Source organism: Macrotis lagotis, chromosome 1 (genome assembly GCF_037893015.1).
Source record: "Macrotis lagotis isolate mMagLag1 chromosome 1, bilby.v1.9.chrom.fasta, whole genome shotgun sequence".
Lineage (NCBI taxonomy): Eukaryota > Metazoa > Chordata > Mammalia > Peramelemorphia > Peramelidae > Macrotis > Macrotis lagotis.
In genome coordinates, this window is record NC_133658.1 from 457,896,977 (window position 1) to 457,921,555 (window position 24,579).

At 36.6% G+C, this 24,579-nt stretch overlaps 1 pseudogene; it reads right to left on the reverse strand.

The window, feature by feature from the left end:
• Nucleotides 1-8,012: 8,012 nt before the first annotated feature.
• Nucleotides 8,013-9,044, reverse strand: LOC141504635 (mitochondrial genome maintenance exonuclease 1-like; annotated as a pseudogene).
• Nucleotides 9,045-24,579: the final 15,535 nt, after the last annotated feature.

Here is a 24,579-nt window from a genome sequence, read left to right on the forward strand (position 1 = left end):
CAGAAAGAAATCATTTAGTCCAACCTATAACTAAGGAGGACTCTCTCTGAGAATATCCTTAAAGAATCTTAAAAACCCTTTCTCCAGAAAGGAAATGAACTTTACCTGGCATGTACTGGTTCTTTTGAAAACCTTGTAACAGTCCTTTTAAAAATATGTTCTTCAATTTTGTCAAAAATCAGTCAGATCCACTGATCTATAGCTTGAAGTCTCTAAACTATTCTCTCTTTTTTAAAAAATCAGATCAATTACTTGCATTTAGATTTATAGTACCACATGCTCTACAGTTTTCTGAAAATCATTAACAGTGGTTAAATTAAGTTTTCAGAATCCTGTTATTTTTGTGGATTTGGTGATTGAACTCATTGAGATGTAATCATCTGATATTCTCTTACCATGGTTTCATTAATGAATAAATGTTTGCAGAGTTGAATTTCCTTATAAGTTTAGCAGCAAGGTGACCAATGAGTTCCAAGAGCTCTCCACTGGAATCATCTTAAGCAAGGCCATCTTAAATTTGACTAGATTGTAAGATGATCTTCACCTCCCTTATATATATACACATGCCCATCCAGTAACTGACAAAGAAAAATTCCAAAATAGGCTTCTGAAAAAAAACTTTAAAAACAATTGATCTCTTTGCAACACCTTCACTTCCCAATATATCTTCCCAATTCCTTCATAGAAAGAGCCTCCCTTATAAAAAAGATTTATAAAGAATTCAGAAAAACTAACCAGAAAATCATGTATGACATGACATATAGTGTCTCATTTCCTTAGTTTCCTATAAAAAGGTCTTTTAAATAAATGGTCCTTCTTTTAAGGTGATAGTTACTATATAAAACACTCTGTATGGGTTCAGTAACATTTGAGCTGTATTTTATTTTAGACCTGTTAGGGGCAATCTCATCTTGACAATGGCTTGCAGGGCTAGTCAGTAGACACCTGAAACATAAAATATTAGTATGAGAATAGATAGCTAGTACCCTAAAGTAACAGCAACTCTCTTCCTCTTGAAATGTTTTGCCAAGTGCTTTTGGAAACTAGCAATTTTCAAATTTCTCTGTGTAAAATATTGGTCCTTGCTAAGTGGCCAAGAGAGAAAAATAAAACAAACTCTGGGTTCTTTTAAAAGAAGTTTTTAAATTGAAAGCAACTTAATTTTTTAAATTATCTGTGATAGTAATATTTTCAAAATATTTTTCTGCTGAAGCAATCTGAGAAAAATATGATGAGATGCTAGTTATGAGCATAAAATCTTAGACCTGATATTAGAGGTCATTGGATCCAACCCTTATTCAAACAAGAACCCTTTGTAATATCCATGACAAATTTAGTCTCTTGTTAAAGTGCTTCATTAATGATGAACTAAGGTACTGCACACTACTCTTGAATAGTTCTCATTGTTAGAAAGTTTTAGTGTTTACATTGAGGCTAAATGTGTCTTTCAGCATCTTTCACCCATTTTCCCTAATTATGCTTTCTAGAGCCAAACATAGATCTGGAGCCAAGATCATAGAACTGGAAGGGGCCTTAGAAGCTGTCTTATCTAATCTCTATTTTTACAGATGTGGACACTTAGACCCAAAGGTAAATGACTTGTCCAGAATGGCCATAGAGACAGTATTTAACCTTGGGTCCTTTGGCTCCCAAACCTATCATTGTGGTCACTGAAGCATGTTGACTTCAAGCAGATTGAGTCTAATTCCTCATCTGCCTAACAGCCATCTTGTCCTCTACTCAACCCAGTCTTCTTTTCAGAGTTGAGTTTCTTCAGTTCCTTCAGTCAACACAAATTCATGGTATTCAATCTCTTCACCATCATTCTAATGTACTCCAAGTGGTTAATATCCTCCCTCAAATGTGACATGCAGAACCAAATGCCACAAAACAGTTTAGACTGGTCTGATCAGACCACACAGGCTACCACTGAAAGTACCCTGTTCCATTCTTGAACAAAACCTCTTTGTAGAAAGAATGTTAGATTTGTACTTATCCATCATAAAAGTAGATTCTGTTTTTGGAATTTCCCTGGGATTTGATGGACCAACTTTGACTTTGCCTTGTTCAGTCCTAGGCCTCCACTGTATTATCCAGGTATCACCAACTATGTTTTCCACTTCGGTGGAAAACTTTCAAAACCCCTTCTCCTTAGAAAACTTGATTCACTCAAGGATGGATCTCAAGGGAAGGTCTAAAACAGTCTATTTGTGTCCTTCAATGAACCTCTGTCCAACTACAATTACTCTGCCTGAATTCATTCCTTAATGGTTAGCAAATTCACATCTTATAATCTTCCCCATTTGAATGATTCACAATCTCTGAATAATGATGTACAAATCCCATCCCCAACTGCCTACTCCCTTGCTCCTATCCCCCTTAACTCTACAATGATCCCCTCTAGATTGGTTCTCCCCTTCCATCATGCTCTCTGAAATCCTGCTCCAAAATATAAATTTGTTTTCATTTTACTCTTGTTCTTATTCCTTCCATCTTTGGATACTCAATGAGACCTGAATCCTTCCTCATGATACTGCATCCATACCCATTGTTAACCTTAAAAATAAAATGACAGATAATGAGGCTATTTAAGTATTTTATTTACTCTTTTGTTACCCTGAGCCATTTATATTTTTTCAAATATCATCCATTTCACTTATATTGTCAGATTTATTGAAATATGGTTGGGCAAAATAGCTCCAAATTAGTAGTTTAATTTTCTCCTCATTGATGGTGAGTTCATCCTTTTCATTTTTGATGCAGGCAATTTGGTTTTCTTCATTCTTTTTTTAAAAACAAAATTAGCCAAAGCTTTAAAAAAAAATAAAGAAGTAAAACAACAGAAAATATAGGTTAGACATGAAGTTTTATTCTCTGAAATTTACCATTAACCTATAGGTGGAGGCCATTCTAATAATGACCATTCCAAACTGAGGGAGATCAGAAAACTTATAGCAGCAAGGGAAAGGGAATAGAATATATATAACACCAGTAGAAAAAAATCTTAACCTTTCCTGGAGATCAATCTATTATTTTCTCACAAAGAGAACTATCTTTCTAAAATGCTATCTTCCCTAAATAGTTTTTATGAGTTTAAGTAGCAGTTCAAATGAAGATATAAATCTTTCTGGAATTAAGGAGGACAGGACAAGTCTTCCTTTCAAATTCTAAGAAATGATACATTCTATTCTTCACAATAGCTTAGAAAATCAATCTTTGACCAGGAATGCAGTTTAAAAACTTATACTAATTATTTTACTTTGACACCATCCTTTCCAATATTAAATATGTTTTCATTCATATACCCCCCCAGCAATGATCATGGGAGGAGATGGCATGGGAATTGGAATATTCTATGCTCCCCAATGTCACCTCCAGACACCATCACTCAGCAATTTTCCCTCTGAGGCACACACTATCACTCAATCTAGGTGCTAATGGCCATTATCTGTTAGTCTATCTATAGTCTTTATCTGCATGATTCCTGCCCTTATACCATAGAACTTCTGTCTCCTGCATCAGTTCAATCTGGCCAAACTGACTGTCCAACTTGTGATACTTCATCACCTGTCTTCACATAATGGCTGGAATACACTTCCTCCTTACCTCTCTTTCCTCTCTAAGAAATATATCAGGCACTGTCATCCATAGAGTGCCCTTCCTGATCCCAGCCAACTACAACTAGGGTGTCCTTCCTAGGAGAATACTGTGAATTTAACTCCTTGGTCTATATGTGTTTATACAAAATTCGGGGGGGCATTTAATACAGAAAGGACAAAGAAACATAAAACTGAGTTAGAGAACCAATGAGATTTAATATAGATTAACATAGTTCTAACATATTCTCTCATAAATTATAATATTTGTTTCAAATTCCCATTGAAAAGAATCCCACTTAGACTGGAGAGAGTTTACAAATAAACAAAGGATTTCTCTCTCCTCTTCCAAGATGTCTCTCATCTTCTGATTTGTTGACCTAGATAAAGGAATTTATTGGTGCTATTACAATGCTGACCAGATAATTTGACTCAGACCAAGTTAACATTCAGATGTAGGAGACAGGCTTTGACATGGCAGATAGACATTTATGTATACAGAAATAACATTCAAATTTATAACTCTTAGTTGGAGGCTGAGAAACTAATTTTAGATTAGACATATAGAATAGGGGGCAGAGCCAAGATGATGACAAGAAGGGATCCAGTCTTAGGAGCTCTCTGATAAAACTCACCAGCTAAGGACTCTAACTAAACTTTCGAGAGACAGAACCCACAAAGGGACCCAGTGAGAGAGTTCTCCTACTCAAGGTAACCTGGAAAAGAGCAGAAAGGCTCTGCTCCCTGGGATCAGAGAGGCGGCCTGCCAGAGGGGTGGCCCGCCAGAGCCAAAGAACTTCAGCCTCCTGGTGGCAGCCCCAGGGCGCTGGGAGCCTTGGCTCACAGCAGCGGGGGAGTCTCCAGAGCTGCACCCCAAGGAGCTTCGGGCACAAAGTGGGGGAACAGCAGGGGACCTCTGCCAGAGGGAGCATTGTGGAGCCCAGCCCTCAGGGCACACAGCTAGCAGCTTGGTCCTTCTGCAGCCCAGAGCCTGAAACAGGAGCAGGCGGAGCCAGTAAGCAGGAACCCCTAGGGCATGAGCCCATTGAGCTGAGGAAGGGGAGTGAAGAGAAACTTCGAGGTCGGTCCTCTGCCCCTGGAACAGGACTCTGGGGCTCTGACCATATTCAGATCCTGATCGCAGTCTAGGCCCCCCATAGAACAGCAGGGCCCCCCCCCCCACCTCAGCCGCATGGCAGAGGGGGATGCTTATGGTCATTCACAGACCAGGAGGGAGAACAGAGCCTCATACACTGAGACCCTTGTGGGAGTGTCCCAAAAGCTCAGGAAGCACCCCCAAAACCAGGCCCAGGCTGGGAAAATGAGCAAGCAGAGAAACAAAAGGAAGACTATTGAGAAATATTTTGCAAATGAGCCCAAGAAGGATCAAAATACTCAGTCTGAAGATGAGGAAGCACAAGCTCCTGTATCTAAAGACTCCAAGAAAAACAGAAATTGGGCTCAGGCTATGACAGAGCTCAAAAAAAGACTTTGAAAATCAAATGAGGGAGTTGGAAGAAAAACTGAGAAAAGAAAGAAGAGAGATGCAGGAAAAACATGAAAATGAAGTCAGCAGCATAGTCAAGGAAATCCAAAAAAATGCTGAAGAAAATAGCATGCTGAAAACCAGCTTAGGTCAAATGGATAAAACAGTTCAAAAAGTTATTGAGGAGAAGAATGCTTTAAAAAGCAAAATTGGCCAGATGGAAAAAGAGATAAGAAAACTCTCTGAGGAGAACAAATCCTTCATACAAAGAATAGAATTCAGGGAGATTGATGAATTTACCAGAAATCAGGAATCAATACTTCAAAACCAAAAAAATGAAAAATTAGAAGAAAATGTGAAATATCTCATTGAAAAAACAACTGATGTGGAAAACAGACTTAGAAAAGATAATTTAAAAATTATTGGAATACCTGAAAGTCATGATCAGGAAAAGAGCCTTGACATCATTTTCAAAGAATTACTACAGGAAAATTGCCCTGATATTCTAGAAGCAGAGGGCAAAATAGAAATGGAGAGAATCCACCCATCTCCCTGAGAAAGAGATCCCAAAAAAAACAACCCCTAGGAATATTATAGCCAAGTTCCAGAACTCCCAAGTCAAAGAGAAAATATTACAAGCAGCCAGAAGGACACAGTTCAAATATCATGGAGCTGCAGTCAGGATCACACAGGACTTAGCAGCAACTACATTGGAAGCTCGTAGGGCTTGTAATACAATATACCAGAAGGCAAAAGAGCTTAGAATGCAGCCAAGAATGAACTACCCAGCAAGGCTGAATGTCCTCTTCCAGGGAAAAAGATGGACTTTCAATGAAACAGGGGAATTTCAAATGTTCCTTTTGGAATGGCCATAGCTGAACAGAAGGTTTGATCTTCAGATACAGGACTCAGGTGAAGCATGGAGATTGGAGGAGAGGGGGGAGTAGAGGGAAGGGGTGGGGATGTGAATAAAGGAGGAGAGGATGGACCATGGGAGGAGAGTGGTCAGATATAACACATTTTCTTTCTTACTTCTTGCAAGGGACTGGGATTGGGCTTGCCCAGGACCATAGGGCCAGGTGGATTCTGGGCCTAAGGGGTGGTATTGGGGCTCAGAGCTTCTTGGCCCCAGGACCAGGGATCTGTCTGCTGAGCCAGTCAACGACCCTACAGCAGAGTCAGAGCGAAAGGAGAGAGAAAATAGAGTACATGGTAGTGGAGAAATAAGAAAGGAGGGAGTTGCGATCAGCAATGGCAAGGGTGGAAAAATATGGAAGTAACTTTTGTGATGGATTTATCATAAAGAATGAGATCCACCCATGACAGAGTTGTTGGTGTTGGAACAAAGACTCAAGCACATTTTTTGTTATTATTATTTGGGGGAGGGTGCAGGGCAAGTGGGGCTGGATGGCCTGCCTGGGGCCACATAGCAGGGTGATCTTTGGGTGTCTGGGGCCGGATTTAGACCCAGGTGCTCCTGGCTCAAGGGCCAATGCTCTGTCTGCCACCCAGCCACCCCTACTATTATTACTATTTTCTTTTATTTGGGGTCTTTTTTTTCTTTTTTTTTGGTTTTTGCAGGGGCAGTGGGGATCGGGTGGTTTGCATGTCACATGGCTGGGTGATTGTTGGGTTACGAGGCTGGATATGGGCTCGGGTGCTCATGGCTCCAGGGCTGGTGCTTCATCCATTGCGCCACCTGGCCATACCTACAATTATTACTATTATTTTTTAATTTTAATTTTTTTCTCTCCCCTTTACTTTTTTTGCCCAAGCAAGTCTATCTATATTCATGGGGGAGGAGGGGTATTGTGTTTACTTGTAAACAAGAATATTTTATTAATGTAAAAAAAATTTGTACAAAATGAGCATATAAATTTTAAAAAATAGAAAAAATATAGATTAAAATTAGGCATTTCCTCATTTTGATAAAGATAAATTCTAATGTCATTTGTAGATCAATCCAATAAAGATTTAGGGAAATGATGGGTATATTGGAGGGAGAATGACATATCTTTGGGATCTAGAGTTGCCAAGAAATATGATCAGGCAATATTAAAGTGCATAACAGTATAAAAAAAGTGGGTGATACAATTGCAATATCAAAAAGGTCAAATTACAGAGATCAAAAGGTGATAGTCCCCTTTGATTATATAGATCATACTGATAAGAACCATAAATCAGCACAGGAAAATTCAGGTCCATTTCTTCTGGAGCCAAGTGATGCAGTTCTGTGTCTTCGGATGTTGTTCCAGAGGTTTCTCTTCAATCCAGATTAGAGATAAATCCAGTGTTGAGATTTTCCTTTCTGGTGAAAGAATTTAACATAAGATTTTTTTTTCACAGTTTACAAGTTTTATTATTGGTCATTTGTAGTTAGGAAAAATACAAATATTACCTAGGCATAGGCTTTGTTCACTAAATTTTATCAACAAAGACTTCTTGAGCTTCTAATTTTGGGCACATTAGGATATAGTCCTTTAATGCTCAGAATGAAAATTACAAAAAAAAAAAGCTTTACAATACAGTCCAAGATTATCAAGTCTTTGTTCAATCTTATTTTCTTTCTTTTCAGGGAAATAGAATGTTATACCTGGTTTTTCTTGTATTGATGGACAGTTCTTCAATTGAAAAGTTTTCTAGGCTTTCATTCATTTCAGTTGCAGTGAACTGACTGGAGTGTCATATTTTCATAATTAAAAATAACTCTCTTTGCTGGTAATAATATGGTATCCATTATCAATATTAAAAATACTTCACATTTAAGTATCACCACTCTTAGATTTTGTTAGATAGCAAAGGGATAAATGAGTTGGAGGGAGTACCTCTAATAGTGAAATCACTAATTCTATAATTCACTAAATTACAGAAGCATCATTTTCCCCAAACTATGAGATAGGTTAAAAGGTCCTTGAATAATATCCTCTATCCTAGCCAGGATTTGGAGAAGTTTGGTTTTTTCCTTTTTCTGAATATTTTCCTAGCTGAAGTAGCCATTTGGACCAGTATTGAGAACAGAGCTCTGAGTCCATGAAATGGGTGTGAGCAGGGGATCCATCTTTGTAGGCCACCACAAATTAAACCACATTGGACCTCAAAGTGATAGTTGATATGGTTAATGGCTCCAACATAGGGTACCACTTGTAAAGGGTTGTCAAATATGTTCTGGATAAATAAATGGCTTTGGTTTCTCTGATGTCTTCCAGTCAATCACACACAGCTTATCCTGATATTCAGCTACACAATCTATTAGGCCCAGGTACTTGAAGGTCTGATGATGAACGGCACTTTCTAGTGCTCTTACTCCACTTAGGTCTTTTAGGACATGCTTGACACTTGCCACATAGCCAGAGCCAATAGTTTTTTCATCTAATTCCTTTAATTGTTCTTGGGATGAAAGCATGGCTTCTAATTCTTCATGGAAGTGTTTCCCTTGTAAAAAAATATCTTAAGTATATTCTGCAAAGCCATCCTCTCCCAGTTCCAAAATCATTTGCTGTTTCCACCTTCCTAGGCTTAAGATTTGTTTTGCTGTCATAGTTTGTTGAAGGATTCTCAAAACATTAGGTATTTTATTCTTTTGTAAGGGGATTTTCAAAGGAATTGAGGAATCAGTTAGAGTCTTTGATACATTTCTTTTTTCTGGATTGAGAAAAAGAATTATATTTTTGTAACTTTTGGTCCTGATTCTTGATCTTGGGCCTTACATTTACTCACAGGTCCATATAATAAAATCATCTTCTTGGATCAATGATCCTGGTGTCTGAGAACTAATTCTGGTTGACACAATAGAACTTATTAAATTAGAGTATTTGTTTTGGTCAACCTCTTGATAAGGGTTTTTTTTTCTTCTTCTGGTTATGAAAGTAACATGAAGTAGAGAAACCTACAGAAGGAGCTAGTTCTCCAAAGAACCTACCTGATCTTCCAAATTTCTTGCATATACTTGATTGTGACTGCATTTTTTAAGCTCTAAATTTCTATGAAATATAATTTGGCTAAGTTCTCCTCTTCAAAAGCGAATGGTTTTGGCGGGGAGGTGGCCTTTCGTAGCTTCTCGCGGCCCCGAGGCGCGGCCGGCGGCAACTCCCGCGAGTCTTCCTGCCTCACGTGGCTTCGGCTTCTCACTCCCCAGACCTAGACGCGGGTCTGCGGACCGGCCGGCCCGGAGGTGTCCGGCATGCATTGCGGCCGCCGGCCTCGCCCCACCCCTCGCCCGCCTCCCGCGGCGAGGCGGGAGGAGGATCACGGGGCCCGTCTCCTCTTCCTGGAGTGTAGCCTTGGCGCCGCCATCTTGAGTTAGGGCTCCGCGCGAAGGGCGAGTTCGACTGGAAAAGGGATCGAGACCCGCCGCGCAGGGAGGAGGAAGCTTTAGAAGGAGCCGCACTGCCCGGCTCCAAGCTGGCGGGGGCCTGCGGACGGCTCCGGCCCAGGGGCCCGCTGCGTCTTAACATTTTAAACAGGTCTTTTTCATTCCTAGAAAAATGAAATTCTGGAACTTCCTAAATCACATTTTGACTTGCCCATTGTCGTGTTGATATACACAGAAAATCCAGTTACAAATAGAAATCTAGTTTTGGTTTTATACATTTTATTCCTTTTAATCATACATTTGGAGGATGCTGCTCCATTTAACAAAATAAACTTCAGTAAGGGTTCCACTACAATAATGAATGCATTAAAGATTGCCAAATTAACTTGAACTTGTAACATACATTTGGTGATCATTTTGGAATAAAGACTATCCATATAAAATATAAATATCCATATAAAGAGTATCCAAATAAAAGTTTTAACCTTTTGCTAATGTTAAAATAATGACTCAAAAATCTTTAATTCGAAATTAATTTCTCTTTGAAATAATTTTAAGATAGACCAAAGGTCATCCTTCTTCTTGTATATTTAGTTAATATTTCTTTCCTTAAAACAGAACTTGAGAGTATGATTATAGAGAACCATATCTTGATGTCAAAAAAACTTCTTATAGGAAGATATAGCTGATAACAGATGCCAAGACTACATACTGGTTTACCTGGCTATTAGAATTTAGATAACTGTAGGCTAAAAGATTTAAAATTTCTATACCTGATTTTAATGATTTACCATAAAGACCAGCGATATCAGAAAAGGAAAATTCCTTTATTTATTTGAATGTCCATTTCCAGGCAAGAGGTCATGTAGGTAGCCAGATGCCAGACTTTAATCTGCCAGGTAGGATTTTTCCAAATATCGCATTTGGGAAACTGAGTCAATAAGAGTTCAACCTCAGAACTTGTTGAAAATTACTCTTTCAGATTCTATCCCAAGGAATTTGTCACTTGTAGTATCCAACCCTCATTGGATTTTTTGACTTTTAAATACTTATATTTTAGACTTAGGTCTAAAATTTTCAGCCCCACGAAATCTATAGACATAGCAATTTCCTATAATACGACAGAGATTTATTTCTTTTGAATTGTAAAGATTTTATTTATTTTGAGTTTTACAATTTTTTCCCTAATCTTACTTCCCTCCCCCCACCCCCCCCCACAGAAGACAATTTGCCAGTCTTTACATTGTTTCGATGGTATACATTGATCCAAATCGAATGTGATGAGAAAGAAATCATAACCTTAAGGAAGAAACATGAAGTACAAGAGATAGCAAGATCAGAAAATAAGATATCAGGGTTTTGGTTTTTTTTTTCCAAATTAAAGGTAATAGTCCTTGTTCAAACTCCACAGTTAATTTCTCTGGATACAGATGATATTCTCCATTGAAGACAGCCCCAAATTGTCCCTGATTGTTGCACTGATGGAATGAGCAAGTCCATCAAGGTTGATTATCTCCCTCATGTTGCTGTTAGGGTGTACAGTGTTTTTCTGGTTCTGCTCATCTCACTCAGCATCAGTTCATGCAAATCCCTCCAGGCTTCCCAGAATTCCCATCCCTTTTTAATAGAACAATAGTGTTCCATGACATACATATACCACAGTTTGCTAAGCCATTCCCCAATTGAAGGACATTCACTTGATTTCCAATTCTTTGCCACCACAAACAGGGCTGCTATGAATATTTTTGTACAAGTGATATTTTTACTTTTTTTCATATCATCTCTTCAGGGTATAGACTCAGTAGTGGTATTGCTATGGGTGTACACATTTTTGTTGCCCTTTGGGTGTAGTTACAACTTTCTCTCCAGAAAGGTTGGATGAGTTCACAGCTCCACCAACAATATATTAGTGTCCTGGATTTCCCAAAACCCTTCCAACAATGATCATTATCCTTTCTGGTCATATTGGCCAGCCTGAGAGGTGTGAGGTAGTACCTCAGAGAAGTTTTAATTTGCATTTCTCTGATAAGTAATGTTTTAGAACAATTTTGCATATGACTATGGATTGCTTTGATGTCCTCATCTGTAAATTGCTTTTGCATATCCTTTGACCATTTGTCAGTTGAGGAATGGATTTTTTTTTAAAAAATTTGACTCAGTTCTCTGTATATTTTAGAAATGAGTCCTTTGTCAGAAACATTAGTTGTAAAGATTGTTTCCCAGTTTACTACATTTCTTTTAATCGTGGTTACAGTGATTTGTCCATGCAAAAGCTTTTTAATTTAATGTAATCAGAATCATCTAGTTTGTTTTTAGTGGTGTTCTCCATCTCTTCCTTAGTCATAAACTAGTACCCTTTCCATGGATCTGATAGGTAAACTACTCCTTGATCTTCTAGTTTGCTTACAATATTATTTTTTATGTCTAAATCTCGTATCCATTTGGATCTTATCTTGGTATAGGGTGTGAGGTGTTGGTCTGATTTAAGTTTCTTCCATATTATCTTCCAATTTTCCCAGCAGTTTTTATCAAAGAGAAAGTTTTTATCCCAATAGCTGGACTCTTTGGGTTTATCAAACAGCAGATTACTATAATTGTTTCCTACTATTGCTCCTAGTCTATTCCACTGATCCACCACTCTATTTCTTAGCCAATATCAGACAGTTTTGATGACTGATGCTTTATAATATAATTTTAGATCTTGTAGGACTAAGCCACCTTCTTTTGCACTTTTTTCAATGAATCCCTGGAAATTCTTGACTTTTTATTTCTCCATATGAATTTACTTACAATTTTTTCTAACTCATTAAAGTAATTTTTTGGAATTTTGATTGGTAGGGCACTAAACAGGTAGTTTAGTTCTGGTAGAATTGAAGTTTTTATTTTATTAGCTCGACATGAGCAGTTGATGTTTGCCCAGTTATTTACAACTGATTTTATTTGTGTGAGAAGTGTTTTGTATTGTTTTGTAATTATTTTCAAAAACTTTCTGAGTCTGCCTTGGCAAATAGACTCCCGAGTATTTTATATTGTAAGACAGAGATTTAGATCTAAACTTTATAGTCCAATGGATCAGAAAATGCCACATAGTATATAATTTTTCAATGGTAACAATAAGAAAAACATCACAGAAAAATCACAAAAGTTTTTTCCATGTCTCCTGGGTGCTTTTACTTCAAAGTATACAACAAAAGACTTGGGATGTATAACTACAATAGTTCCAGTTTACATATGGAAATAGATTCTATAGGAACAATTTTCTCTATTAATAAAGTCAATTATTTTCTCTATTCAAATAGACACAAATAACAAATCATTGCTTCCAGAATCCTTTAAAACAATTAGAATAGGGTATAGCTAGGAGTTCAGTGTATAGAACACCAACCCTAGAGTCAGGAGGACCTGAATTCAACTACGGCCTCAGACACTTAATACATACTTATATACTTTGTGGTATGACCTTGGGCAAGTTACATAACCCCATTGATTGCAAAAATAAAAACAAAAAAACTAGCAAAAACAATTAAAACAATTTTAGATGACTTTCATATAATTTGCAAAGTTATACAGTTGTTCTTAAATTTGAGGTGTAATGTAGTTAAGATATATTAGATTCCAAATAAGATGCCATATGAATTAGTAATCTTTACTAAACATGTTTCCATATTGAAAACTTATTTTCTTGAAACAAAACAAAGCAAAGCAACAAAAAGGATTCATAGCTTTAAACTTATCATAATGGATTTGACATTTTTGTTTTATATAAGTTCATTTACCTCTACTCAAACATATTCTCAAAAAGAAGATGAGATTCTTCAGGAATTTAATCTTATACAAATAATAATTTCAAAATGTTAATGCAAGACTTACCTTCATCATGGAGTGTCAACAAATTGAGATCAAAACAGCAATATCCTTTCTACTTGCTATTTTAATGTTTTTAATGTTAACTCAGTGTCAAAATATTTCACAAATAGTAACCTTGAAAAAATAGAAACTTTTCTATGACAGCCATTTAAATGATTTTGCATTATTATAATGGATTAGCTTACAGATTTGAAAATGTAATAAGCCTTATATAAATCACATAAGGAAAAAACCTTTTACAAAATAATCTTTTTCTGAGTTATTTTTTAAAAATCAATCAATAGGGGCGGCTAGGTGGTGTAGTGGATAAAGCACCGGCCCCAGAGTCAGGAGTACCTGGGTTCAAATCCGGTCTCAGACACTTAATAATTACCTAGCTGTGTGTCCTTGAGCAAGCCACTTAACCCCATTTGCCTTGCAAAAACCTAAAAAAAAAAAATCAATAAATATTTCTGATGTTAAAAAGAAAAAATACATTGTGAACATAAAGTGATAAACATCTCTCTTATTCAATCTTAAAACAAAAATAAATAACCCCCCTAAAAGTTCTTTTAAGTATCACTTTCCTTGAACTTAAAGATCTTTACAAATGGCAGTCTATTTTTTGAAGATAGAGGGAAAACATTCAATGACAAAGTTCACTCACCATTCCTCTTTAATCTTAACTTCACAAGCCTTCAGGGCATATGGCAAGCAAAGTGGTAGTGAGACAGCTCAGATCCAGGAACAGGAAGCAGAAGCCAGTAAGCAGGAGCCCCCTGGGCATGAGCACACTGACCTTAGGGAGGGAGCAGAGAGAGAGAGATTGCCCAGCTTTGTCCTCTGTCCCTGGAACAGGATTCTGGGTTCTGACCACATTCAGATCCTGATTGCAGTCTAGGCCCCCCAATAGAACAGCAGCCCCCCCACCTCAGCCCCATGGCAGAGTGGGGCACTTATGGTCATTCACAGACCAGAGCCTCACACACTGAGGTCCTTGTGAGAGTGTCCCAAAAGCTCAGGAAGCACCCCCAAAACAGGCTCAGTCTGGGAAAATGAGCGAGCAGAGAAAAAAAGAGCAACACCATTGAGAAATATTTTGCCTATGAGCCCAAGAAGGATCAAAACACTCAGTCTGAAGATGAGGAAGCACAAGTTCCTGCATCTAAAGACTCCAAGAAAAACAGAAATTGGGCTCAGGCTATGACAGAGCTCAAAAAAAGACTTTGAAAATCAAATGAGGGAGATAGAAGAAAAACTGGGAAAAGAAATGAGAGAGATGCAGGAAAAACATGAAAATGAAGTCAGCAGCTTAGTCAAGGAGATCCAAAAGAATGCTGAAGAAAATAGCATGCTAAAAACCAGCTTAGGTCAAATGGATAAAAAAGTTCAAAAAGTTATTGACCAGAAGTATGCTTTAAAAAGCAGAACTGGCCAGATGGAAAAAGAGATAAGAAAGCTCTCTGAGGAAAACAAATCCTTCAGATAAAGAATAGAACTCAGGGAGACTGCTGGATTTACAAGAAATCAGGATTCAATACTTCAAAACCAAAAGAATGAAAAATTAGAAGAAGATGTGAAACATCTCATTGAAAAAACAACTGATATGGAAAACAGATTTAGGAAAGATAATTTAAAAATTATTGGAATACCTGAAAGTCATGATCAGGAAAAGAGCCTTGACATCATTTTCAAAGAATTATTACAGGAAAATTGCCCTGATATCCTAGAAGCAGAGGGCAAAATAGAAATGGAAAGAATCTACCAGTCTCTCCAAGAAAGGGATCCAAAAAAAAAAAACAACTCCCAGGAATATAATAGCCAAGTTACAGAACTCCCAAGTCAAAGAGAAAATATTACAAGCAGTCAGAAGGACACAATTCAAATAACGTGGAGCTGCAATCAGGATTTCCGAGGACTTAGCAGCAACTTCATTAAAAACTCCTAGGGCTTGGAATATAATATACTGGAAAGCCAAAGAGCTTAGAATGCAACCAAGAATTAACTACCCAGCAAAACTGCATGTCCTCTTCCAGGGAAAAAGATGGATTTTCAATGAACCAGGGGAATTTCAAATGTTCCTGTTGGAATGGCCAGAGCTGAACAGAAGGTTTGATCTTCAAATACAGGACTCAGGTGAAGCATAGAGAGTGGAGAAGAAGGGGAAAATATGAGGGACTTAATGATGATGAACTGCATGTATTCCTGTACAGAAAAATGACACTGATAATACTCATATGAACCTTCTCAATTAGCAGAGCAGGTAGAAGGAGCTTTTATAGATGAAGCACAGGAGAAAGCTGAATTTGAAGATAAAATATGGTGTAAAAATGGAGTCTATAGAATAAAGGGAAATGTAATGGGAGAAAGAAAAAGGAGAGGGGGAAATAGGCCAAGATATTTCATATAATAAGATTTTTCTTTATTACAATGAGCTATTGCAATGATATGGAAGGGGGAAGGCAAGGAGGAAAGAGGGAATCTTTGCTCTCATCAGAGGTGGCTAGGAGAGGAAACAGCATATATACTCAATGGTGTATAGACATCTGGAGTAAGAAGGAGGGGGGGACAGGTGGAAGGGGTGGGATGTGAATGATGGAGGAGAGGATGGACCATGGTGGGAGAGTTGTCAGATATAACACATTTTCTTCTTTGCTTCTTACAAGGGGTTGAGATTGGATGGCCTATCTTGGACTATAGGGCCAGGTAGATGTTGGGCCTAAGGGGTGGTAAGGGGGCTCAGGGCCTCTTGGCCCCAGGGCCAGGGATCTGTCTGCTGCACCACTCAGCTACCCTACAGCAGAGTCAGAGTGAAAGGAGAGAGAAAATATAGTACATGGTAGTGGAGAAATATGAAAGGAGGGAGTTTCGATCACCAATGGCAGTGGTGGAAAAATATGGAAGTAACTTTTGTGATGGACTTGTGATAAAGAATGTGATCCACCCACGACAGAGTTGGTGATGTTGGAACACAGACTGAAGCATATTTATTATTATTATTATTATTATTATTATTATTATTTTGGTGGGGGGTACAAGGCAAATGCGGCTGGGTGGCCTGCCTGGGGCTGCATAGCAGAGTGATCGCTGTGTGTCTGAGGCCAGATTTGGACCCAGGTGCTCCTGGCTCAAGGGCCAGTGCTCTATCCACCACTCAGCCACACCTACTACTATTACTATTTTATCTTATTTTGGGTCTTTTTCTCTGTTTTTGGTTTTTTGCAGGGTAGTGGGTTTGGGGTGGCTTGCATGTGACACAGCTGGATGATTGTTGGGTGTATGGGGCCAGATATCGGTTGGGGTGCTCCAGGCTCTAGGGCTGGTGCTCCATCCAATGTGCCACCTGGCCATACCTACAATTATTACTATTGTTTTTTTTTATTTTAATTTTAACTTTTTCTCTCCCCTTTACTTTATCGCTCAAGCGAGTCTATATTTTTTGGGGGGAGGGGTATTTTGTTTACTCTTAAACAAGAATATTTTATTAATGTATAAAAACATTATTTGTACAAAATGAGAATAAATATTAAATAATCTTAATTTCACCACTTTGTCCTCCATTAAATCCTTAAATTAATCAATACTTCTTAATTATAACATTTAGCAACATCACAATATACCATGATCACCACATCTTTAGTAATACACAGAATATCAATCCATGTATAGTTATCTAATTGAAAAAGGTGACTGTCTACTTTTAATACATTTCTTAATTTATATAGTCCTGATCCTTTTCCCTTCAGAACTAAATTTGGGATTAAATCAAACCAAATCTGGATTTATAGGTCCTTAACTCCTACTCTTTTTTCCCATACAAAACAAAACAAAAGAAAAACCCTTTTCTTTCTGCAGTTTCTAACTGTAATACAATTATCAGGATATCAGGATAAGATTTTCAGCTTCCATTCTTTATTCTGAAACCAAACACTTTATTTCAGCTTCCATTCTTTATTCTGAAACCAAACACTTCATTATTTCATGAGAACTCCCTAAATTTGCACTGTTTCATGATGCTAGGACTCAAATCTACTTCAAACATGAGCACATCCTATCATTTCAAATTTGGGTTCCACACTCCCAGAAAAGTTTCATTACTTATTATTTTTTTTTACAAATACATATACACATACACACGCATATTTTTTAAAAACTTACTCATACCTTCTTCACATGCTTAAGACCATCTTTCCTATTAAATACATCTCTCTTATGGTCTTAAAGAAACTTCAGTCTTTCATGACTTCATTTTCCTTTTAATCTTTCCTATTCTCTTCCCAAATCTTTTAAAATCCATTTAACAAGTTTCCTTTTCATTGTTTTAATTTACTGTTTTTAAACCATATTTTAGACTGTTTTTTCTAATGAACATTCCCCTTTTTTATCCATATGGTTATTAATAGTTCTTATTATTAAAACAAACAATAACTAAATATTTTAAATTTATCACATTAAAATTTTCTTTGTATTAACTTAGCTATCCCTTTTTAACACTTTAAACTATTCACAACCCAGCAACAAAACATTTTTCAAGTTAGTGTCATCTTACGGAGAAGTATAATACCTTTCTTTTAAAATTTAAAATACAGATTTAAATATGTATTTGAGTTTTATATCATTTGAATCCAAATTCTAAATGTTCACAATATACCCTTCAAATCAACAGAACATTTTGCTTAAAATAATCTATAATTTGTAAACTTTAACATACCCAATTAAAGCTAATATTTCTCTATTTTTTTTCTTTTAAACTAATTTCCAGTTCAGAATAGTAGCTAGCCAGTGCTATCTTTTTTTTATATTTAGAGAGTGGCAGAATTGAGGAATGCACAAGAGAGAAAACCCTCCAATGTGAATGAGAAAAGGAGAAAGAGATAAGAGCAGGGACAGCTAAAGAGGGAGAGGCTACCTTGCAGTGTAGTCATTCTAAGAATTAAATGGACCAATTTTAAATAAGAAAGACAAGGCAGTCTTTTCTTATTCTTCCAGAGAAATCTAATTTTTCTCCCATTTTAAGTTAAAAAAGAAAAAAAAATCTTAGAAGGAGAAACTACCCCTTTCATTTGAGAGAGTGAGAGACAGGAGGCCATAGCGAACCAATCAAATAATAAACATAAATAGCAAACACTCAGCTGGAAAACTAGCTTCTCCCAGCTAGAAAGGGGAAGAGAACTTGAGCCTTTCACTCACTACTCACTAGAGACTTTGAGAAGGGGGCGGGGGAGGGGGAGAGAAAGACAGAGAAAGATAGAAAATCATGCAAGTCTAATCAGTCCAGAACTTAGGAAAGTTAAGAAAAGAAAAATAGAACCCTTTATTCCTTCAAAAGCAAATGATTTTCAGGAAAAGATGTCCTATGTCACCAAATCATGAGTTTTTGGAAAAGAAAAGTATCTTATTTGAAAAGGGAGCTAGAAAAGGAAAACTGGTCATTCAGAATAAAGAGGCATGACAGCATGCCTGACCATGCAGAGAGAGCTGAGAGCTTCCCTCTACCTATACCACATAGAACACATAATTTCAAACAAATACCTTTAAAACACATAAACTGAGTCAGAACACCTTGAACCAGAGAAGCCTCTGAACACCAGGGAAAAATCACATTGCTCTCACTACTAGAGGGTCCCGAAAATACAACATAGGCAAAGATAACAGGGTGCCAGACAAGTCCATACATTCATCACAAATGCCAGGGGCAGCTAGGTGGTGCAGTGAATAGAGAACCAACAAGGATTAAGGAGAACCTGAGTTCAAATCTGACCCCAGACATTTAATACTTACTTAGCTGTGTGACTTTGGGCAAGTCACTTAACCTGTTGCTTTGCAAAAAAAAACCAAAACAATAAACAACAAAACAAAACAGAAAAAGAAATATCACAAAAATCTAGTGCTTGGCCCTTTCAAAAAAAAATGCTATATGCTTAGATCTAGAGGCAAATCTTCATCACCCACTTGGCTGGAAAGCAAAGACAATTACCACCAAAGGTGATAATCCCTATCAAACCAAAGGTAAAAACCAGAGAATATTTAGTCTCCAAATATTTAGTCTCCAAGTTGAAAATGTGGTAGCCTTTATTCCAAAATGTGGTAGGTACTTTATTCCAAGGCCAGTTTTGGCTAGACTCAAAATTGTCCTAGCTTTTTTTTTAGGGATCCCATATTTAGGATTATTAAAAGGTAGTCTATTTCTGAGTCAAAATTTGTCTAAACTCACTTCTGTCAACTTAAAACACTGGTTCAGAATAGAGCTGGGATTTTAAAAGTTACAGCTCTTTCCAAGGAACACATCTGAATCCAGATAGAGTCCTGTCCCTCAAAATTCTCATCCACTTTAGTCCAAGTCACAGCACCATTAATGCTAAACATTAATTTTCTTAGGTTAAAAATGAAATAACAAAAATTTTTATCCATGAGGTTTTATTCTCTAGCACCTTATTGAACGCATGAATGAATGGAATCATTAAAGATACCAAACCTTTAATGGAAAAAAAAAGGTACCAAACCTGATACAAAATTTGGGGGTCATTTTATACAGAAAGGACAAAGAATCATAAAATATTAAATGTTTTATTTATTTATTATATCATTTATTTTATTTTAATTTGTATGTTTTATGTTTTATTTATTTTCTAACTATATGCAAAAATAATTTTCAACATTCTTTTTTTAGGTTATGAATTTCACATTTTTCTTCTTCCCTCTTTTCCCTGCCTTCCCTCCTTCCTCCCCTTGACAACAAGTAATCTAATATAGGTTTCTACATGTATATTGTATCTCTTTACACATGTATATGTATATAACATATTTCTATATTAATCATTAGTAAAAGAAGAATCATAAGATAAATTTTAAAATTGAAGATAATAATCTTTGGTCTTCATTTAAACACCACATTTCCTTCTCTGTATACAGATATTCTCCATCACAAGATAGAATGATCCTGGTTGTGAAGGATTTTATATGGAGGATTTTATATTTGACCATGAGTTAATAGGGAATCAATGAAGTTTATTAAATAAGAGGATAATATTTTTAGACCTGTATTTTAGAAAGATCACTTTGCTTGATAAAGGATGGATTCTGGAGTAGAGAGATTTGAGGCTGAGATGTCATCTTGTATAATATGAACCTCAAAGGAATAGACTTCTGAATGAGAGTTATAAAGAGAAGAGCCTCAAAGTCCATTGGGATGGAACAAATATTTAAACTCTCCTATTAGGATCAGTGTGAGCCAGGAGTTAAGTGAAAGCAAGCAAAGCTAGGAATGCAGGGGAAGCTGTGGCATCAGGAAGATGCCAGATCTCAGTGAGTACAAAAAGAGTGAATGAGCTCAGATGGGAAAGATTTACGAAGAAATCTAGTTTCTTATCTAGAGAGTAGAGTGGAAGGAAGAGGAAATTGGGAGTTAGAGGGTTAAAAGGAGTAGGAGTGAAGGAAGAATCAGTAAAAAATGGTTCAGAATCATGAGGGAAGTATGGTGAAGGACAAGGATGTTCATCATTGAGAAATGAGTTCTGCTAGGTTTTCTTTGTGCATAGAGTTTCATCCCCAGGTGAGTGGTTCCAGGGCAGGAAGGCTTGTTGGGTCAGAGGGCCCAGCTGTGGTCCAGGCAGGTCTTTTAGCGCTGTAGGTGATAGCTGTCCAGGGTGACTAGGTATCAGCAAGTTGCTTAACCTCTCCTAGCCTTAGTTTCCTCATTTGTAAAATGGGAATGTTGGATTAGACAGCTGGGGTCCTTTTTACTCTAAATCTGTGATGTTTTATGATTTTCATAACTCATTTCATCCTTTTAGTTCCCTTCTATTTTAAGAATTCTTTACATTCAGCTAAACTCTTGCTCAATCCTTCCTGTTTAAACATCTAAAGACACAATAATTACCTAAAGATTGTTAGTTGTTACTGTACCTTTAAAATTCATTATAAGCTATCATCCTCTCAGAATAAAGGTGATAGTTTACTATAATAAGATTTCAGGGATGGGAACTGAGCTTTACAGGATGGAACCTTTCAGGAAGGAGATGAAACTAGGAAATGAAATGTAGATTTCATTCGAGTTTTAAACCAACCCAATCTGTCGGACTGAGCCTTACCTGACCTGATGTTATTTGACTTCCTGACCAGCTGGGAAAGGGCTTGATTAGGAGAAGCATAGAAATCCATGGGCTGCTTCCCTCTCTGGTATGCAGCAGCAATCTTTGTGTTTTAGTTTTAGGGTGTTTTTTGAATGCCAAATTCTAATTCACTTTCTATGATAAAGACTCCACTGGTTGTAATTTTTTTTTCTAAACTCAGATGTTTATTTAATGAACACAGTTTATTGGTATTTTCATGCCTCTGTATAGTTGGGCTGTCTTTCAAATCCAAGCCTCTTGAATTTTATAAATAGATATAGAGAATAATTATTATGGTGCTCAGTGTTTGAATCCTCGCATAATGGTCTGTTCTTAAGCCTTATTAAAAGGCCTAAGAGCAGTAGTCACCTAAAGGTGACTTAATGACACCCTCCTCTCCAGGAAGATCTTTTGCCCTGAACTCTCCAAGTAGCCTAAAATTAATCATTAATTGAGCTTCTATATCTTCTTGGAGAAGTGATCATTATAATTATTCCCAAAAACTACATCACAAAGAAGATAAATTAAATTGCTTAGATTCAGTCAATCAGTATCACCAGTTGAATATCTACTATATTTGGAAACCCATGATGATGTTTTAGAGAAGAGAAAGAAAGAGATAAAGACAAAGAAAGAAGGTCTTGCTTTGTAGGAACCTATAATCTAAAACAAATTATAGAAAGAAATGTGTGCCAGATGTTAGAGTAGAAAGAAAGGGGGAAAATTCACATTTTTATGATGCTTTAAGGTTTGCAAAGTGTTTACATCCATAATCTCATTTGTTCATCACAACAATCCTCTGAGCTAAGTGTTAGTTATCATCCTGATGAGGGAAATCAAACTCAGTGAGGTCCAAATCTGAAGCCAGGTCTGACATACCAAATCTAGGTCTGACATACCAAATCTAGCACACTATGCTAGAGCAATTAGAATGGTCAGAGATGACCGGTGGTGAGTTCTGAGGCAGTTTAAAAAAACAAGTAGTAAATTCCCAGTGGGACTGTAGAAAAAAAAAAACAACAGGCACTTGGCCTAAATTATTTTATTTTTTTCTCACCTCTTTCACCTTAATCCTTGAGTGGCATTTTCTTTAGGATTATAGACATTAGAGGTCAACCCCCTTATTTTGTAAATGAATGATTTTTATTTCAGAAACCTTCCTCCTCATAACATCATTGTCATTTTCTTTATGTTGTTTTTCTGGTTCTGTTTATTTTATCTGCATCATATATTTATCTTTGTTCTTCAATTATTATTTTTTTTATAGCTCACAACTGAAATTTTTTAAAGTCAGGTGCAGAAATGAGGACAGGTAACAGAATAAGCATAATAACATTGCACAATCAAGTAAAAAAATAGTATCCAAAGTGCCAAAGCTCAGAGTGAATAAAGGCTATCAAGGAAACCTAAGAAGGAAAACAGTTTTGTTTTTGTTTTTATTTTAGCTATAATAGGAAAATTCATAGGTTATTTCCCTCTCCAATCCCCCCATCTGCAGTGGCAAAAGAGCAATGTCACAGAAACCATAGGTGAGGGGCAGCTTAGGTAACACAGTGGATAAAGCATCAGCCCTGGAGGCAGGAAGACCTGAGTTCAAATCCAGCCTCAGACACTTAATAATTGCCTAGCTGTGTGACCTTGGGCAAGTCACTTAACCCCATTGCCTTAAATAAATAAAATTTTTAAAAAAAGAAACCATAGGGGATTAATGTTTTGTTTGAGGAAATTTGTGTATTTTTTTAATTTAGGATTTTTTTTTGTGCATGATCTTCTGTTTTGGGGGGGTTTATTGGTATTTTATTTTTCCAAATACATGTTATGAAAGTTTTTCAACATTCTTCCATATGTATATGAAAATTTTTAAATTACAAAATTTCTTTCCACCCTCCCTTCCCACCCCTCTCCCCTCAGTGGCAATAGTCAGGTTAATATTGTGTATATATATATATATATATATATATATATATATATATATATATATATATATTATATATATATATATGTATATATATTTGTGTTAAACATGTTTACCGATGAGTCATTTTCAGTACAAGGAATTAGGATTAAGGGAAAAAATTACATGAGATTTTTTTAAAAAAGTTCATCAGATTCTGAAAGGTTTTTTGTTTTGTTTTGGTTTTCTTCCTCTGGATGGGGATAGCATTGTCCATAACTGATTTAATAAGATTGTCCTAGATCTCTAAACTGCTTAGAGTAGCTGCTTCCATCAAAATTGTTAATCTCACAATGTTGTTAATTGGTACAATGTTCTCTGGGTTCTGCTCCCTGTTCTCAGCATCTATTCCAAGTTTTTCCTAGAGTCCAACCATTTATGGTTTCTTATAGACCAATAGCATTCCATAATATTCATATATCATGACTTGTTCAGCAATTCGCCAACTGATGCTCAATCCCTTGATTTCCAATTCTTTGCCACCACAAAAAAGAACTGCTATGAATATTTTGGAATATGTGGGACTTTTCCCACTTTTATGATTTATTCTGGATAGACCTAGAATTAGAATTATTGGGTCAAAGGGTATGATCAGTTTTATTGCTCTTTGGGCATAGTTCCATATCCAGAAAGGTTGGATCCATCCACCAGCAATGCATTAATGTTTCAGTCTTCCCGCAACCTCTCCAACATTGATCATTTTCCCTTTTGTCATCTTGGCTAATCTGATGTATGTGAGGTGATACATCATAGGTGTTTTAATTTTCATTTCTCTAATCATAATGATATAGAGCATTTTTTCATTTGATTATATTAGCTTTAATTTCTTCATTTGAAAACTGTCTATTTGTATCTTTTGACCATTTATCAGTTGGGGAATGATTTGTAACCTTATAAATTTGATGCAATTCTCTATACATTTTAGAAATGAGACTTTTATCAGAACTCCTAGTTGTGAAAATTGTTTCCCAGCTTTCTACATTCCTTCTAATTTTGGCAGCATTGATTTTATTAATATAGACAAAATCATTCTCCAAGGAGTTTATATTTCCTGTTTGATCATAGATTTGTCCCTTCCAAAAATCTGATAGAGTATTTCTTGATCTATTAATTTATCTATGGTGTGGCCCTTTATGTCTAAATCTTGTACCCATTTTGACCTCATTTTGGTATAGGGTGTGAAATGTGGTTCTATGCCTAGTTTTTGCCATACCACTTTCCAGTTTTTACAACAATTTTTGTCAAATAGTGAGTTCCTTAGGCCCAAAGGGCAA